At 48.9% G+C, this 16,222-nt stretch overlaps 1 protein-coding gene across 4 annotated transcripts in view; it reads left to right on the top strand.

Moving 5' to 3' along the window:
* Positions 1–16,222, top strand: part of ATP7B (ATPase copper transporting beta) — an 84,772-nt gene that overhangs the window by 6,195 nt on the left and 62,355 nt on the right. The window contains exons 1-2 of one of the 4 annotated variants that reach the window (XM_053564027.1): positions 4,005–4,152; positions 6,146–6,339. The exons of 1 other annotated variant lie outside the window; for it this stretch is intronic. The gene's annotated coding sequence lies outside the window, so the exon portion shown is untranslated. Of the gene's footprint in view, positions 1–4,004; positions 4,153–6,145; positions 6,340–14,411; positions 14,886–16,222 lie in introns of those variants that run through there. 2 more of the 4 variants (XM_053564026.1, XM_053564025.1) reach the window with 2 other exon arrangements.

The following is a 16,222-nucleotide window of genomic DNA, read 5'->3' on the forward strand; positions in this document are numbered from 1 at the left end:
CCTTCACTGCTTCCCACCTTCACTGATTCCCGCCCTCACTGATTCCCGCCCTCACTGATTCCCGCCTTCACTGCTTCCCGCCTTCACTGATTCCCGCCCTCACTGATTCCCGCCCTCACTGCTTCCCGCCCTCACTGCTTCCCGCCCTCACTGCTTCCCGCCTTCACTGCTTCCTGCCTTCACTGCTTCCAGCCTTCATGCTTTCCACTGTCATTGCTTCCAGCCTTCTCTGCTTCCAGCCTTAACTACTTCCCACCTTCACTGATTCCCGCCTTCACTGATTCCCACCTTCACTGATTCCCGCCTTCACTGCTTCCAGCCTTCACTGCTTCCCGCCACTCTGCTTCCCATAATCACTGCTCCCAGCCTTCACTGCTTCCCGCCATCACTGCTTCCAGCCTTCACTGCTTCCCGCCATCAATGCTTCCAGCCTTCTCTGCTTCCCGCCGTCACTGCTTCCCGCCGTCACTGCTTCCCGCCATCAATGCTTCCAGCCTTCTCTGCTTCCAGCCTTAACTGCTTCCCACCTTTACTGATTCCCGCCTTTACTGATTCCCACCTTCACTGATTCCCGCATTCACTGCTTCCCGCTGTCACTGCTTACCGCCATCACTGCTTCCCACCTTCTCTGCTTCCCACCGTCACTGCTTCCCGCCATCACTGCTTCCAGCCTTAACTACTTCCCACCTTCACTGATTCCCACCTTCACTGCTTCCAGCCTTCACTGCTTCCAGCGTTCTCTGCTTCCCGTAATCACTGCTCCCAGCCTTCACTGCTTCCCGCCATCACTGCTTCCAGCCTTCACTGCTTCCAGCGTTCTCTGCTTCCCGTAATCACTGCTTCCAGCCTTCACTGCTTCCCGCCATCACTGCTTCCAGCCTTAACTACTTCCCACCTTCACTGATTCCCACCTTCACTGCTTCCAGCCTTCACTGCTTCCCGCCACTCTGCTTCCCGTAATCACTGCTTCCCGCCATCACTGCTTCCAGCCTTCACTGCTTCCAGCCTTCTCTGCTTCCCGTAATCACTGCTTCCAGCCTTCACTACTTCCAGCCTTCACTGCTTCCAGCCTTCACTGCTTCCAGCCTTCACTGCTTCCATCCTTCTCTGCTTCCCGTAATCACTGCTCCCAGCCTTCACTGCTTCCCGCCATCACTGCTTCCAGCCTTCACTGCTTCCCGCCATCACTGCTTCCAGCCTTCTCTGCTTCCCGCTGTCACTGCTTCCCGCGGTCACTGCTTCCCGCCATCACTGCTTCCCGCCGTCACTGCTTCCCACCATTACTGCTTCCCGCCGTCACTGCTTCCCACCATCACTGCCTCCAGCCTTAACTGCTTCCCACCTTTACTGATTCCCACCTTCACTGATTCCCACCTTCACTGCTTCCCGCCTTCTCTGCTTCCCGCTGTCACTGCTTACCGCCATCACTGCTTCCCACCTTCTCTGCTTCCCACCATCACTGCTTCCCGCCATCACTGCTTCCAGCCTTAACTACTTCCCACCTTCACTGATTGCCACCTTCACTGATTCCCACCTTCACTGCTTCCAGCCTTCACTGCTTCCCGCCACTCTGCTTCCCGTAATCACTGCTTCCAGCCTTCACTGCTTCCCGCCATCACTGCTTCCAGCCTTCACTGCTTCCCGCCATCACTGCTTCCAGCCTTCTCTGCTTCCCGCTGTCACTGCTTCCCGCCATCACTGCTTCCCGCCGTCACTGCTTCCCACCATCACTGCTTCCCGCCGTCACTGCTTCCCACCATCACTGCCTCCAGCCTTAACTGCTTCCCACCTTTACTGATTCCCGCCTTCACTGATTCCCACGTTCACTGATTCCCGCCTTCACTGCTTCCCACCTTCTCTGCTTCCCACCGTCACTGCTTCCCGCCATCACTGCTTCCAGCCTTCTCTGCTTCCCGCCTTCTCTGCTTCCCGCCTTCTCTGCTTCCCGCCTTCACTGCTTCCAGCCTTCTCTACTCCAAGCCTTCTCTGCTTCCCGCCTTCACTGCTTCCAGCCTTCTCTGCTTCCAGCCTTCACTGCTTCCCGCCTTCTCTGCTTCCAGCCTTCACTGCTTCCCTCCTTCTCTGCTTCCCGCCTTCTCTGCTTCCAGCCTTCACTGCTTCCCGCCTTCTCTGCTTCCAGCCTTCACTGCTTCCAGCCTTCACTGCTTCCCGCCTTCACTGCTTACCGCCTTCTCTGCTTCCAGCCTTCACTGCTTCCAGCCTTCACTGCTTCCCGCCTTCTCTGCTTCCAGCCTTCACTGCTTCCCGCCTTCACTGCTTCCCGCCTTCTCTGCTTCCAGCCTTCTCTGCTTCCCGCCTTCACTGCTTCCAGCCTTCTCTACTCCAAGCCTTCTCTACTCCAAGCCTTCTCTGCTTCCCGCCTTCTCTGCTTCCAGCCTTCACTGCTTCCCGTAATCACTGCTTCCAGCCTTCTCTGCTTCCAGCCTTCACTGCTTCCCGCCTTCACTGCTTACCGCCTTCTCTGCTTCCAGCCTTCACTGCTTCCAGTCTTCACTGCTTCCCGCCTTCTCTGCTTCCAGCCTTCACTGCTTCCCGCCTTCACTGCTTCCCGCCTTCTCTGCTTCCAGCCTTCTCTGCTTCCCGCCTTCACTGCTTCCAGCCTTCTCTACTCCAAACCTTCTCTACTCCAAGCCTTCTCTGCTTCCCGCCTTCTCTGCTTCCAGCCTTCACTGCTTCCCGCCTTCTCTGCTTCCAGCCTTCACTGCTTCCAGCCTTCACTGCTTCCCGCCTTCACTGCTTACCGCCTTCTCTGCTTCCAGCCTTCACTGCTTCCAGCCTTCACTCCTTCCCGCCTTCTCTGCTTCCAGCCTTCACTGCTTCCCGCCTTCACTGCTTCCCGCCTTCTCTGCTTCCCGCCTTCACTGCTTCCAGCCTTCTCTACTCCAAGCCTTCTCTGCTTCCCGCCTTCTCTGCTTCCAGCCTTCTCTGCTTCCCGCCTTCACTGCTTCCAGCCTTCTCTACTCCAAGCCTTCCCTGCTTATAACCTTCACTGCTTCCCGCCACTCTGCTTCCCGTAATCACTGCTTCCAGTCTTCACTGCTCCCAGCCTTCACTGCTTCCAGCCTTCACGGCTTCCCGCCATCACTGCTTCCAGCCTTCACTGCTCCCAGCCTTCACTGCTTCCCGCCATCACTGCTTCCTGCCTTCTCTGCTTCCCGCCTTCACTGCTTCCAGCCTTCTCTACTCCAAGCCTTCTCTGCTCCCAGCCTTCTCTACTCCCACCCTTCACTGCTTCCAGCCTTCACTGCTTCAAGCCTTCTCCTCTCCCAGCCTTCACTGCTTCCAGGCTTCTATACTCCCAGCCTTCTCCTCTCCCAGCTTTTACTGCTTCCAGGCAGTACTCTGTCAATTTCTGTTGTCCCTTATTCTCAGCAGGTGACCTGACTTCTTACCTCAAGGAAGTTTACACTATTGGGTAGCTTTTACTCAACTTTCTACCTATCTCCACCCACAAGAAGGTGGGTGGAATTTTGTTTAGACCTACAACGTGGTTATTTTTTAAATTTAAAATAATTTTTCTGTAGAGGTAGAGGTCTCTATTGCTCAGGCTAGTCTCAGAATCTTGGAAGTGGTCCTCCTTCCTGGGCTTCCTGGAGTGCTAGGATTGCATGTGTGGGCCACCCTCTGGCCTACAACTTGGTTTTTGTCTCTTTATCTCTAAAATCAGAGGACAGGCCTGCCTTCTTTTCAAGGTCATTCCCTGGACCAGTGTTCTTGTCTCTGTACTTTCTGCGTGTTCCTGGCCATGTTTGTCTCTGCACCTCCAGTCTTCCCCCTTGTCTGTAGACATCGCCCCTTCTGCCTGTGAAGCCATCCAGTTTGCTTTTATTCTAAAATCCTCTCAAGGCCTTGTGTTTCCCAGTAGCTGTTGTACTATTTCTCTCTTCCTTTTCTTCCTCATTTTCTAGAAAGAATGGTCTGTGCTTATTTGTTTCTATTGCTCCATTCACTTTAAGGGTTTTCCTTCATTATCTGATCGGTTTATTGGATGTGAAAGATGCACACGTACACGTGTGTGTGTGCCTAGGAATCCACACCTGACCCAGGAGCAAAGCATTGCCTGCCGTGGCGTCCACCCAGCTGTTCCTTCCGTGTCTTTTTGCATGACTCAGAGAAGCACCCGCTGCAGAGGTAACAACTCTCCTCAATGTTGTGTTTGTTATAAGCGAGCTTTTAATTTTTTTGTAAAGATTTTTCACAAATATATGTAGGCTTGACTAATACTTAGTTTTACTTGTTTGTGAGCTTTATAAAAATAGTATAGTATGTTTAGTCTTAAAGGACTGGCTTTTCTCACTGGAATCCCACATGTCTAAGACTCGCTGCTGTGTTAAATGCCATCGTGGCTCCGTGGCACACGTTGTCCAGTCTCCTTGGAGGATACCGGGTGGTTTGTGGTTTTTGCAGTGTGCGCATCAGCTCTGCTGTGAACATTCTTGTTTGTGTCCCTGGTGTGCAAGGACAGCCTCTCACTGCTTTGCTCAATGACTTTTGCTGTTTCCTTCACCACAGTTCTGAGACTTCTCTTGTTTAGGTTTCCCTGAATGCCAAGGGCATATACTCTCAAGACTTATTTTAATGGCTTCTGCTCTGGTTTGAATGTTTTGTTCTCCAAAATTTATGTTGAAACTTAATTCCCAGTGCAAGAGGTGTGGCCCTTTCTAGGTGATTAAGACCCTCATGAATGAGATTAGGGTCCTTATAAAGGGCTTGATGGAGAGCGTTCGCCCCTTTTTATTCCTGCATGTGAAGACAGAGTTCCTCCCCTTCGGACAGTACAGCAGCAAGGCTCCTCCTTAAAGCCGAGGGCGGCCTGTACCAGAAACTGGCCCGACAGGACCTTGATGTTGTATTTCCCAGCCTCCAGAACTGTTTACAAATTACATGGTCTGTGGTATTTTGTTATGGCAGCACAAACCGAGAAGCGGGGCATTGCTCTAGTAAGTATATGGAATGTGGACGTGTCAGTGCAACTGGATAAAAGGTGGAGGCTGGACGAGTGTGGCAGTGAGGGCCAGAAAAAGCCTAGGTGGGTGGGCATGAAGTGTGAAGGGGGATTCTAACAAGGGCTCAGAAGAAGAGGACAGCTGTAGGAGAGAGAGCCTGGATCTTCTTAGAGGTCGTGGTCAGATGATGGCAGGAGTAGGGACAGCGAAGAGGACTGTGATGAGGTCTTGGTCAGAAATGAGGATTACTTTATGGGAACTACAGGAGAGGCTGCCCCTGTTGCATGGCGGCAAATAACTTGGGTGAATTGTCATGTCCTGATGTTTTGTGAAAGGTGGAATTTAAGAGCAATGACCTAGGATATGTGATGGAAGAAAGTTCTACCTAGAGTGTGCAGGAAGCTGCCCAGCTTGTCTGGATTGCTTGTAACAAAATGTGGGGTAGAATGAATTAAAGATGGAAGTTATAAACAAAAGGGAACCAGAATGTTAACATTTGGAAAATGCTCAAACTAGCAGGTTGTGAAAAATAAAAAGGCTATTTGGAAGATTGACCCTGTGGGCATCTGGGAAATCTTGGTGGTGGTGTGGAGGGAGAGGTATCACTGGTCTAGAGTGCCTGGGCCTTGGGGTCAGAACAGTTTCAAAGGAGTGACTCAAGGCACCAGTGGGGCCCACAGCCCAGAGCCATCCGGTGCATGCTTGGTGGCACCCCGGCTGTAGCTCAGGTGTGACATGGGCTGCTGCTGTGCAAGGAACAGGCAGTAAACCCTGGAGGTGCTCATGTGGTGCTAACTCTGCAGCTGTGCAGAGGGCCAGAGCTGTGGAGGTGTGGCTTGGGGAGCCGCAGGCCCAGCCAGAAAACTCCTATAGAGGTAGGGCCACCGTAAAGAGCCCCTGCTGTAGCCGCAGCTGGGAGAGCAGGCATCGGGCTGTGCCAGATGGGTACACGGTTCAGGGCCCCATCCAGGGGGCTGAGGGGAAACTTAGGAAATGTTCAAGAAAGCAAAACAAAGAAAATACATGATTGGTTCAAGTGGAAAGTTAGGGTTAGTTGGCAGTTTCTGATTGGTCCACTCTTTAGTTAGAGGTTAGTTGGTGGTTTCTGATTGGTTAAGCTTAAGTTTCATTTTACTGTTTACATTGAGCTGAATTTCGATTTGTTTGTTTTTCTTTAGACGGTGTTTCTCTCTATGTCCTGGGTGCTTTGGCATCACAGCAACCTCAAACTCCTGGGCTCAAGTGATCCTCTTGCCTCAGCCTCCCAAGTAGCTGCAACTATAGGCACTTGCCACCACACCTGACTATTTTTTCTAATTTTAGTAGAAACAGGCTCAAAATTCAGGTTCGGCCTGAATTTTGGTTTGCTTAGGTAAGTACCCAAAGCTGTAGGCTATGTCAGCCTAATGGTTTCCCGATTAATTATTTTTTAACACATGCTAGGATGCATCTCCATCTTTTTGATATATCGCGGCCTAAGAAGGCTGCCAGGGCTCCAGCCATCTATTTTATGCAGCCCAAATAAGGAAAGGAAGGGCAAAGGAAACACACCCACAATCTTTTAAGGAGCCTGCTCAGGAGTTCTGATAAACAACTTGGCCTTATATTTCATTGGCTAGAACTTTGAACTAGTTTTCAGCATTTTAAAATTGGAAGATTTCTCTACGTGAAACTTCACTTATCTGCCTCCTCTTGGAGGAAGCTCTGGTGATGCTCATTGACAACAATTGGTTGGAGTTCAGGGAGAGCTGCCTCTTCTGGGTGGGGAAGGAACTCTTCAGGGGGCCGCCAGCCCCGCCCAGCCTGCCCTACTCATAATGGTCGGGTCTATGCTGCTCCTGAGAGCACACACACACCTTTGCCTTACTGCCCTTTTCAGGCGCTGCATTTTTTGCAAAAGGGAAGTTTGTGGTAGCCCTGTGTGGAGCAAGTCTGTTGGTGCCGATTTTCTTAGATTTTGGTAATTCCCAAAATATTTAAAAATTTTAATTATTGCTGTATTTGTTATGGTGATCTGTGATCAGTGATCTTTGATGTTACTACTGTGATTGTTCTGTGACCCACATACCTCACCCAAATAAGGCAATAAACTTAATAAATGTTATGTGTGTTCCAACCAGTGATTCCCCACCCCTGTCCCTCTCCTCAGGTCTTCCTATTCCCTGAGATACAGCAATATTGAAATCAGCCCCAGCAATAACCCTACAATATCTTCGAGGGTTTAAGTGAAAGGAAAAGTTCACGTCCATTAAATCAAAAGCTAGAAATGATTGTGCTTAATGTGGAAGGTATGGCAAAAGCTGAGACAGGCTGAAAACTAGGCCTCTGCCTGGCGGGTGTCTCATACCTGTAATCCTAGCACTCTTGGAAGACCAAGGGAGGTGCATGGCTTGAGCTCAGGAGTTGGAGACTGATCTAAACAAGAGTGAGACCCCATATCTCCTAAAATAGGAAAAGTACCCAGGCATGGTGGCAGGCACCTGTAGTCCTAGCTACTCAGGAGGCTGAGGCAGGAGGATCATTTGAGCCCAATAGTTTAAGGTTGCTGTGAGTTATGATGCCACAGCATTCTGCCCGGGTGACAGAGTGACATTCTGTCTTAAAAAAAAAAGCTAAGCCAAACAGCTGAGTTGTAAATGCAGAAGTAAAGTTCTTGAAGGAAATTAATTGCTAGTCCAGTGAGCACACAGATGATATAAGAAAGCAAAACAGCCTTACTGCTGTTTGGAGAACGTTTGCTTGGTTTGGATAGAAGGTCAAACCAGCCTTAATGTTCCGAAGCCTAAGGTAAGACCCTCCACCAGCAGAAAGATTGACTCTCTGAAGGCTCAGATAATCATCACCATTTATTAGCAGTAAAGTTTTTTGTTTTATGAGACAGGGTTTTGCCCAGGCTAGTGCAGTGGCATCATCGCAGCTCACTGCAGCCTCTGTCCCCGGGCTTAGCTAATCCTCCTGTTGTACCTCCTGAGTAGCTCAGACTGCAGGGCCATGCCACTGTACCTGGCTCCTTTTTCTATTTTTTTGTAGAGACAGTGTCTTGCTCTTCCACCCCCCACCCCCCACCCCTTTTTTTTGAGACAGAGTCTCACTCTGTCACCCTTGGTAGAGAAGTGTGGCATCACAGCTCACAGCAACCTCTAAATCTTGGGCTCAAGTGATCCTCCTGCCTCAGCCTTAGAGTAGCTGGGACTAAAGGTGTGCACCATAATGCCCAGCTGATTTTTTTGTATTTTTAGTAGAGATGGGGTCTCACTCTTGCTTAGGCTGGTCTTGAAATCCTGAGCTCAAGCCATCCACCTGCCTCAGACTCCCAGAATGCTGGGATTGCAGGCGTGAGCCACCATGGCCAGCCTAAAGTATTGTTAAATAAAGGAATACAGATGGCTTTTTCTTAGACACAATGATGTTGCACACTTAACAGATAACAGTATATTGTAAACATAACTTTTATGTGTCCTGGAATGCCAAAAAAGTTCCTGTGACTCACTTCATGTGATGATCTGGGGGAGCCAACTTTGCACGGGGTACCATCTGAATGTTGAATATTTGTCTGAAAGTTTAGCAATTTTTTTACCTTAGGCTGATGTTTAAGTTGCTTTTGTTTATCATTCTCTGTCATTCATTCATTCACCAAATGTTTATTGAGAAACTTTAATTATCAGGAAAGTACTAGCCTCGTATTGGGAATACAGTGGTGAATAAACAAATGATATGAAGCATTCCTGTACTTCTGGAACTTACATCCTAACTAGGGAGGTAGTTATTGAATAAATAAGTAAAATATATACTATTATATCATGTGGTTCTTGGGTACTATGGATAAAAATAAGACAAGGACGGATGATAGGAAGCTTGGAGCGTCTGAACTTTAAATAGGGTAATTTGGGGTAAGTCACTGAGAAGTTGGTGGTCAGCAAAGGCCTCAAGGCGGGGAAGAAGTGGGTATGGGGTGCTGGGGGGAGGTGCGTTTAAGCTGTTTAATGTCCTTGAAGTGGTAGCATACATTGTTTATTTCAGGAACAGCAAGATCAGAATGGGGTAGCAGAGTGAGTGAGGCCAGGGAGTGTGAGGATGGATTGAAGGGGAATGGGAGGGGTAGACAACCTAAGGTCACTGTGAGGACTTCAAGTTTTAAGTTAGGGCAACCCCCAGCAGGCTTTCAAAAGGATTCTTCTGTGTTCAGAACTGATTTTAGGAGCTAAGAGCAGTGGCCAGGAAGGAGGCTGTGTAGGATATTTTCAGAGTAAGCAGGTGAGATGTGCTGTTGGCTTAGACCAGCGGTTCTCAGCCTGTGGGTCGCAACCCCTTTGGATTGTATTAAAGGTTTGTGGCATTAGGAAGGTTGAGAACCACTGGCTTAGACCAGAGGTGGAGTGGATGTGCCGATGTGTGGTTGGGTGCTGGGTGTATTTTAAAGGTGGAACTGACAGGATTTGCTGAATAAGTGGTCTTGACTGATGAGATGATTTTTCCAAGATATTTTCCCCTAGGAAAGAGGAGGGAAGTAGTTGCATTTGTTCAGACAGGGAAGCCTGTGGGAGGAGCAGGGGCGGGGCAGAATATTGGGAGCTCCATTTAGACAAGTTAAGTTTGGGGGTATATTAAACATCTGAAGAAGATGCTGATGAAGCACTGGGGTCTGTAAGTGTGGAGTTCGGGAGTTGTTGACTCTACACGGAACTATGGTATGAATATATGTGTCTCCCCTGAAAGTTACATGCTGAACCTAGCCCTCCCTCAAAGTGATGGTAATAGGGCGTAGGCATTTAGGAGGTGATGATGGCTCTTGCACCGTGAATGGGATTAGTGCTCTGACGTTTAATAAAGTAGACTTGAGGGAGCCGCCTTCTTTTCTTCCATGAGAGGACGCAGCAGCAAGTCTCCATCTGGGGAGCAGGCAGCATCCCTTACCACACACCAGATCAGCGGGAGCCTTGCTCTTGGGTTTTCTAGCCTCAGGCACCATGAGCAGTAAGTTTCTGCTGCTTATAAATTACCCAGTGTAAGGTCTTTTGTTATAGCAGCCACAGCAGACTGAGAAAGGTGACGTTTCTACTGGACTGTATGAGACCACCCACGGAGGAGTGAATAGAAATGGGATGAGCTGAGCTGGAGCCTCTCCAGCACTTGGAAGTTGGGGGAAGAGGAGGCTCTGGTGAAGGACTGAATAGGAGCTGTTGGCAGAGAGGGTAGGAGGAACACCGGGATGGTGGGGTAACATGGAGGCTGACCTTGGGGACAAGGCCAGGTCACCTGGGGCAGTGAGAAGATGAGGATGGGGTGGAGGGTGGAGGTCTAAGGATCAGGGAAGTGGGTGGAGGAGAGTGAAACGGGAGAGGTTTAGAGGATACGGTTGCACTGCTGGTGGCAGCCAGGGCCCTCTCCAGGTCAGTGGAGCTGAGTCGGAGTGCGGCCAGCCAGCCTGGATGTGTGTTCAGTCTCAAGTTGTTCAGCTGCAGTGAGACAGGTGTGGAACTGATCGGAACGGAGAGTAACCAGTGTTGGAGTTTCTCAGGCAGGTGGCAGCACAATGACCAGGGCGGCCAAGGAGGCTGAAGGTCCAGGTGATGAGTGGGGAATGGGAACGTTGGCTTTTACTTTTGGTAATCTCAGTGTTTCTTCTTTTTGGCCTCATTCAGTTTCTTTATAATTTGGAATTGTAATTTTTTTTTTCACTTAAGATTGTTCAGCCAACCGGTTTTGTTTAAAAGCACTCCTTCCAGTGCACTTGCACGGGTACTGTGTGTGTTTCTCTCTCCCGTTACTAAGCTCGGATGTCAGCCCTGCAGACGAGCTGTTTCGGTCTTGGAAATCACCTGCATTGGTAGGAGGAGAAGCCGTGCAGCTCTCCCAACTCCACTGATCTTTCCCTAGCCCACCCCCAGCTCCTCAAGTTTGAATCATTTTTTAGACTTTAATATTGCCTTCCGCCGTTCTCTCTGACTTGCTGATAATAAACTTATGAAGGCCATATATATATCTTCTGTTGCGTGTGCATTTGAATAATCAGTTCTCTGGCTCCAAATGATGCCCCTTTGTTCCCACTTGCCTCTGTGGCCAAGGATGGGCTGGTGGAAAAGAAGGCTGACAGTTGGTGGGAGTGCCATTTTGTACCACTCATGTTCTCTGTCTGAAAACCTTCAGTCTGCTGCTTCCCAGCACGCAGCTCAGCGTCTTGTTCTGCCATCCTGTCCTTTCACAACGTCTAGGACTCCTGCCCATCTTGGGAGCTCAGGCCTAGGGTTGTTTTCTGGGAAGCCCCTCCCAGAGTGAGCCTCTAGCTGGGTTAAGCAGGTAGCTTTTGTGAGTGCTGAAATATTTTAACTAGATGTTATTCCTCCAAATAGAGACCTTTGTCTAGGAGTTTCATGTAAACATGAGCTGCCCATCTGCCGTTGGGCCCAGGCTTCTCAGGTTGCAACAGGATTGTTTAGGACACCAAAGAGATTTTTACTTTTATTTTTATACAGAAAAGATCCACAAGGACTGAGAAGGTGAGTAGGAGGTAAACAGAATGATTTTTTTTTTTTCCTGGAAAATGGCTGGTGAGCTGTGCACATGCGGAAGGCAGAATAGTATAGGGTAAGGAGACCCTTGAAGACCTGTCATTCCAGAACGATTCTGTGAAAGACTGATGGAGTTTACCCTTACAGTGTGAGAGCAAAGAAGCACCATTCCATTCTAGGTAGAAAACACATTCTGGTATGTGTATAGTTCAACCCATATATTCAAATACACTTATTTACATATAGTTAAATACGCTTAAAATTTGAATATGTAAATATGTAACCACTTACTTAATGTCTGATATTGGCTCATCCTCATGTTTGGTCAGAGGCAGCTAGAATGTCAGATCTTTCTGTTCTAGGGCTCCGTGTGTTTCCCAGAGTAAGCACGCCCTGGACGTCAGTAATGGGTATGAGCTGACCTGCATGCAGCCTAAGGGCCGAGAGGACTTGCCCTCAGCAGTGATAAAGGCTGAGTGCCTGCCAGCAACTGGTGTTGAGGTTCCCGATGTTGGGATTCACATAGCTGAGAGAGCACTGCCGCTGGGGTGGCTGTCAGCCACTCCACAGAGAGGCCAGACTTAAAGGATCAAGGATGGGGGTGAGATTAGATGGTGAGAAGGAACCTAGGGGTAAGTGTGAGGACAGGGTAAGGCGCCAGAAAGAGATGCTTTAATTCTCATTAGTACCATGTGCTAACTGATTGTGCGACTGGATCACTAAGAGACGCCTTAATTCTCCAGCCTGGGAAAGTGGCTCAGGCCTTGGCTTTTCTATAGGTTCCTTAGATTCCATGGGAACAAAGGAAAATCCACTGTTGTTACCCAGACTTGCATTCTTCCCACCATTCTTCCTCATCTTGGTTTACATGTCACCATGTGCCCAGTCTGCCAGACTAGAAGTGACGATGCCAGCCTCCAGTCCTCTTTGTCACCTGCTGTGATTGTTGATGATCACTGTGCCAGGTGGGCTTGCTGGTGTACTTTATTTATCCTGTTCTACTATTGTCCTGCCTCATGTAATCCTGCCCCATCTTCATTCTTACTCCTACCCAAACTGGACTTCTAGATCATAAATGTAATTCTGCAGTTTCTCTGTTTTAAAACTCCTGGTGACTCTTGGCTGGGAGTAGTGGCCCACACCTGTATAATCCTAACACTCTGGGAGGCTGAGGCAGGTGGATCACCTGAGGTCAGAAGTTTAAGACCAGCCTGAGCAAGAGTGAGACCCTATCTCTAAAAATAGAAAAATTAGCCGAGTGTTATGGTGGGCACCTGTAGTCCCAGCTACTTGGGAGGCTGAGGCAGGAGGATCTTTCGAGCCCAAGAATCTGAGGTTACCATGAGCTAATGGTGATGCCACAGCACTCTAGCCTGGGCATCAGAATGAGACTCTGACTCAAAAAATGCAAAGGAAAGAAAACCAGAAACTCCTAGTGACTTTGCACTCCATCCACAGGACAAAGGCTACACTTCCTGTTCTTCCAGACCTGGCACTCTGGCTGTGTTCTGGGTCAGAGCCTCTAGGAGAAGTGGTTCCGATAGTAAAGTATTTAAATTTCCCAAGAGCACTGGGGACAGGTTCCCAGCATACTTTCCTTATTTACCATTCACAGACACAGCATAGAAGAAGCAAGATTTGGGGAGGATTTTCACCCCAAATGACTGCAATTAAAAAAAAAAATCTAGTGCTTTAATGAGATAAGCTTCAGTCACCTGGAAAACCCACTTACAACTCCCGTGAATGAGATGCGATCAGCTGGGCGTGCAGAGATCCTGTTAGAACCTGTCAGCAAGGGAGAGCCACAGATAGGCAAGCCGGCCGGAGTGATCCAGAGGAGCTGGGCAGATGCCCAGACTTACCCACACTGGCTCCAGAGGTGGCTGCACAGCTCCGGGTGGTGTGGCTCAGGCTGGGAGGCTGGGGGTCTGGGCCCGAGCCCTTTAGCAGCAAATACGCGTTTTTAGTTTGAATGGCAGGTTCTTTTTTGACTGAGCTCTTGGACGATAAGCAAACTCGGATACATTTTGGAGGAATTGGTTGCCCTGAGTGTGCTTCAGAAGGAGCACAAGCGAGTCCTCAAGTAGAAGGGGTCTCTTGATCAGGGTTCTAGGAGACAGTGATGGCAGTTTTAATGGGGGTGGAAGGGGCAACTCAAAAGGAGGCAGAATCCTCCATGACCGTGGGACCATGTTACCTCCTAACCCAGTTCAGTCTGCAGTGTGGGCACTCCACAGGCATTTGCGGCTGGAGGTGTTGCCGGGATTAGTGGCAGGCAGAGCCGGTCCTCCTGAGGCAGTGAGGGTGCCTCTCTACTGACTCTGAGCCCATGGGGTGGGGGATGGGTCTGGGAAGGGAGTGGGGCTGGTCGGAGCCGGTGGATTACCACATTGTCGAGTGTCTCCCCTGTTAATCCTCACGTGGAACAGCAGGTAGCCTGAAAAGCCTGAATTGTGCATTAGTTCCTGGCTGTCGGGCTGCATGTAAAAAACAGATGAGCCTTGTTAGCCAGTGAGTTCGTGCAGTCAGTTCTTACTGAAGTCAAGCCTGTGGTCCAATGGAATACAAAGCTTTAGGAAACATGGACCTTTCTTACACCTTCTTGAAAATGCAAGTCATGTTGCCTTGGAAATACTTCTCATACCAAGTATTCTGCACCCTGCCAACATTGGAGCTATGGAAGAGGCAGCTGAAGTTACTCCAAGAAAACGCTGGCAGTTTGGTAATAAGAGGAAGTGTCTCCCCTGCCTCTAGGCCAGGTTTCTAGGACTGAGCATGGCCAAAAGGAAGCTGTGCTTAGCTTTGGGAGTTGATTACGTGCTGGGCTTATGGACACACTGGACACACTGGCCGTGTGTCCAGGCAGTGCTGTGTGAGGGTGTGCTTGGGCCGGGTGCAAAGATCCCAGTGCCGCCTGCAGCGTGATGAGCGAGAAGGTGCCAATTCCTGGGACATGTGCGGATAGACAGAAGCAAATAGGTGTAGTGGTGTGCAGTCAGACCCAGTGCCTGAGGCTTGTGGCCAGACTGCAGACTGCTGACCCTGGGTGCAGAAGAGTGCCTTCCCCCTGCTGATCGGGAGGATACTTTGAAAGCGCTTTGTTCAACCAGTAGTCTGGTGAATTTGAACTGCGTTAGTGCAGGCGAAGGAATGACTGGATTGGGCGATAGAGAAAGCTGGGGGCCAGGTGCCGCAGAGCCCTGAGCAGTCCTTTCTGGTGACTCAGTGACCCTCAGGAGACCTTGCTTCCTATGCCCAGCAGTGGTCCTTTAGGAGGAGCCCGGGGACTGGGCGCTGGGCCACGCCAGTCTCTTTGCCACTTTCTTTGGAGGAGGAAGGCACTCGCCCACCAGAGGAGGCAGAATTTCCACCGAGTTTTGAATGGAACCTGGAAATGAGTTCCAATCAGGTCAGTGTTATTGCAGGTGGGCTAGCAAGCCAAAGGGGGCTTGGCCCAAGTTTATAGATTGAGGTCTCCCTCTAGGTCCTGGTGGGAGGGGCTGGGAGATAGTGGGTGGGGAGTGAGGGTGGGAATGTAGCGCTGAGTAGGAGTCAAGGGGATTGATCCCACCGTGGGTGGAGTCTGGGTTTGTTACTTCCTCGTGTTAGGATATTTTGTAAGCTGTGGAGCAGGTTTCCAAAATGCAGGTCGGATAAACGTGGCCCTTCCCCCTTTTTCTTTTGTAAAATGTGTACCTTATTTTGTCAATGTACATATTTCAACTAAATAAACATTGTGAAAGCCATGTTGTTGCACCATGAAGCTGCTTTTCTCGAGTAAATGGAAGTTTTGTTACTCCAAAGGTCAGGTCTTGTACCAAAGTCGGGCAGCGTAACATTTGGTAAAATAGCACCTTAGCAGCTTTTCTGTGGGACTGGCGGTCCATATGGGGGCTTTTTTATTGACATAGGTGAAACAAAAGGTATATTTAAAGGCATTCGACTAGTTAGATAGGAAGGAAAGTTCTCCTAAGTACTTCACCTCCTCTATGACTTATTTTTCTTGTGTTGCTTAAAAAAAAAATCCCTACAACTAGAGGAAATTTTGCAAAAGAGTTTAGTCACATAGTACTTGGATATTGAAGACAGAGACTCTTTTTGAGTCAAGATTCTGCATTTCGCTGTCATCTTTTTAACCAAGGACATAATTAGGCTCTCAGGTATTATTTTAAAATATTAAAAATGTTTTTTTGCTGTGCTAAATTTGTGGAAAATTCCAAGAGACTCTTTCAGGGTTTCTTTCCAGGCAAATTTAACAACAGGAAGCGTAGAATCATTTTGATTTACTGGCTGCGGGTCTGGGTATCTTCTACCCAGAGTAGAGGTTAGTGTGATTCGGACGTAGGGGGGACAGGTGATAGGTAAAATCCTGCAAGCTCCATGCTCTCTGAATTTTAACTACTCTGCTTTCCAAGTAGGTGTGCCGTTTTCATTATATATATCTCTTAACTAGCTGAACTAATATGGGCTTAGTCATTTAGAATCTTAAAGAATGACACAGCATTTAATCTGGATTTTCATGTTTCCTGTTTATGTAATACATGGTGAACATTTACACCTTTATCTGAGTGTTTGAGATAGTGAAATATTAAATATTTGGTGGATGATTGAAAACATTTCTTTAAAAATGTCCAAACTGTTACTTCAAATTGCAGTTTACATCTAAGGTTTGGGGATGTAACATATACTAGTGATTTTTAATAGCCAGCACTGATCTCCCCTACCCTGAACCTGATTGGAGGACCC

This window comes from Nycticebus coucang, chromosome 15 (assembly GCF_027406575.1).
Source record: "Nycticebus coucang isolate mNycCou1 chromosome 15, mNycCou1.pri, whole genome shotgun sequence".
In the NCBI taxonomy this organism is placed as follows: Eukaryota; Metazoa; Chordata; class Mammalia; order Primates; family Lorisidae; genus Nycticebus; species Nycticebus coucang.